Below are 3440 nucleotides of genomic sequence, written 5' to 3' on the forward strand. Positions count from 1 at the left end.
CACTAAAGAGAGGGAGCACTCCCTGGAAAATCAGGGGAACCTGCAGAGCAAGAAGAGAGAGAGAGAGAGAGAGAAAGAGAGAAATCATGAGGACATGCATCATTTTCCAAGGAGTCAACGGTGGAATAAAAGTCTCATTCACGTGGTTGTGAATGAAAAGAAAACAGCAGTTTATGAGAATCTTGTTAAGGTGTTTACATGTACCATTGGCTAAAACCCATTAACAATGCAAATGAAGGTATATTTACTAGAGCATGGAGACTCATATATACAGAGCTATCACAAAGCTTTAAGGCTGTTTCAGTCATTTCAGGACTAATATTATTCTATTATGATTCATTATTCAGTGCCGTGATCATGCTCTTCCATACAAATTAGCCTGGTGATGATTTTAGAGAATCACCAATAGCAATTCCTGCTGTGAACCAAAAAATAATGAAGTCCCCGCCTTTTCCACATAACAAGACAATTACCAGTGAAAAAAGTAATGCTTTTAAATGTTTATGGTAATGATTATGTGTTTAAAAGATATATTTTGTAAACAAAACGTTAAAAATGTTTAAATAATAATAAAACAAAAAAAAGAAATATAGAAAATACTGTTATTGTACTTTGAGGATAGGGTAGAAATGCATTATTTGCATTAATTTTCATCAATACATTCATGCTGATAAATGCCTGATTAGGAAGGAAACCGAGAAAATTAAAAGTCCATATCCAATATCACCGAAACACCTTCCAAAAAAGCAATATGAAATTGTGTGTACTAAGGTACTCTGTCACTGCAAAAATATTCATATGCAGATATACATATTTATGCAGAACTGCCACAAATGTCTGTCTTCTCATTACAATGCACAACATGTGTGGAGTGTCATAAATTGATATCAAAATGATTTTACAATTCGGAGCTGTCCACAAACTCTGATAGAAAGCCCCACAAAACATGACAAAAGAGGAGAATTTGACTGATGCTGATGTTGCTCAGAATACTAAGAAGGTCCCAGTTTTTCAGTGTAGCATCATTCAAAGAACAATGGCGGGCCTGAGGAGGGATTATGGGCTGATTTGTCCCATTTTTATTACCTTGGGATAAGCAACAGCTGGAGAGCAGCTCCACAGCTCAGTATTTAGAGCAGACTATTCCATCAGATTGTATCAACTGCTCTGAAATAAGATTGAATGAATCAACGCAGAGATGAAGGCTTTGCGTCTTTGGGCTCCTCGGCAGTTCGGATTTGGCCAGAGGGAAAAAATGTAAGCTGATCATGTGGCCCATCATTTCTTAGCGTTTTCATCACAGCTTTCTAATCAATTGTTGTTTTTGTCTTGAAAAAAAGAACTTGTAGCTCACACTTCAAAACCACATCATCACCGACCCTTTTTACAGGTGGACCCTGCAAACACAGGTCCCTTGTAATGGTTCCATAGGGTGTAAACCATCAGTCAGTTCATCTATATTACATCCCAATGTGGATTTAAGCTGTTTTGAACCTTCAATAGGCTTTTCTCGTCAGTATCTCCTTGATGAATTGTCAGGTGCTTCCTTTACTTTGTCCATTTGTTCATACTAAAACTAAAACTTATCAGTTGGTAAAGAAAGAAATTGAAATACAAGACCATAACCAGGAAAGCGAGTTACACTGCAAAGGGCAAACAATCACCTATTTCAGGTTTGTAAAAATGACATGGCTATCAGCAAACCACTGTTGTTATTGTGTAATTGTATTAGTTTCATGTACAGTGTGTGATGAATTTCTCTTGTGAACATTTCTAAATGCATCATGCGCTTTTTTACTTTAACTATAAATAATACAACGTTGCGTTTTAAGTAGATTTAGCATTTTCTTCCTCTTCCAGCAGATCTGGACTATTATCTGTGAGGAGCACCAGATTTTCCTACCAAAAAACTCAACACTTTAATATTAAGTACATTCTTTCCGAATGAACATGTTGAAAAATGCCCCATTTTAGGAAATTTAGGAATGTCATAAACAATTCCCAAATCTGCTTCTTTCACCAGATTTGCACCAAAATGTTCTTCCCAAGTTCTGTGCAGACAAACAATTAAAAACTAAATAAACAACTACAATAGCACTCAGTCAACCACACACCTGCGCCAAACAAATATGTCTTTTTAAATTCCAATGTCATTTCCTTTTTTTAAAGGTGCTGCCTTTTCAATAAAACATTTTCCAAATAAAAACAATTTATTATTAAAAAGCCACTTTGGTAAGTAATGTTTGTTTATCACAAGGTCACATTTGAGTATTTCATTAGGAAATCAACAACGTATTTTGTAAGTATTCAAAGAGGATTAATGGTTCACACTGGAAGCATGACCTTTTTTCAATCCATCCAAAAAAGAAACTGCACCACAACACACCATGACTCATGTTGGCTCATCTTAACTAAATGACTCAACTAGAACTAACAGGTCGCCTCATATTCTTCCTGAATTTAAATGTGAACTTACAATGAACAATAGCTGTCAAATAAATTGATAAAAATGTACAGACTCCTGTTCATCCTTTTTCAGCAAGGCAACTTATACAGGAAAATAATCCATATAATTATTATACACAATGATTTAGATCAAAACAAGTGAATAAGCATTGATTTAACTGGAAACATAGAAAACCATAAAGGCCTCCTGTAATGGCTACATTTCTCTTCAGCCCAATATATTTTTTGGTTTGTCTAAAAAAGATGGTTGTTATAATGTGATGTACTGACATTGCTTCCGTGAACTTCGGGTGAATCTGACTTTAAACCTCAACGTCAGGTCTGCACAAGTAAAAAGAGTTCTAAAGTGCTCCAGATGTGCATCAGGTGATATCACTTGACTAAGAGTCAGTGAAGGCTACAAATATAACTGAAATAAATCCTGGTGGAACAGAATTAGAAAATGGCTACATTGGACACGTAACATGCAGGCAAGTTGCATTCTGAGAAATATATGCATTCGGTTTTTACCAGGAAGAGGAATATGTGGAATAAAACCATCAATTTGGGGGGAAAAGGCTTTTGCTCCACATTGGTGTTAGTGCAATGCAAATCTGGCTAAAATAAAGATGTTGTCCATTGTTTAAAAAAGACAATCAATACTTGTATTTACTTGAGTAATTCCTCATGTGAACAAGAAAACATTAAACAATTTGTTGGTAATTAATTTCCACTAGAAAAACCAATGAGACAAATTGTGCACAACAGAAACAGGATTAGTCAGAAAATTAGCGGAGATGTTTTTTTTAATCAGACTGTAGCTTTAATACCACTATGTAATTCAGCCCACTGCTCTGGATGGTGACACCAAGAAAGTTCAAGCGTGATCCAGCCTCAGACGGTTGGGTATCCCACCCTGCTTCCCACACCCAACCGTCCTGCCAGTGGAAAGCTCCATGTGAGCCGGCCAAGCCGCCAGTATGTCCCCGAGCAAC

Source organism: Limanda limanda, chromosome 1 (genome assembly GCF_963576545.1).
Source record: "Limanda limanda chromosome 1, fLimLim1.1, whole genome shotgun sequence".
In the NCBI taxonomy this organism is placed as follows: Eukaryota; Metazoa; Chordata; class Actinopteri; order Pleuronectiformes; family Pleuronectidae; genus Limanda; species Limanda limanda.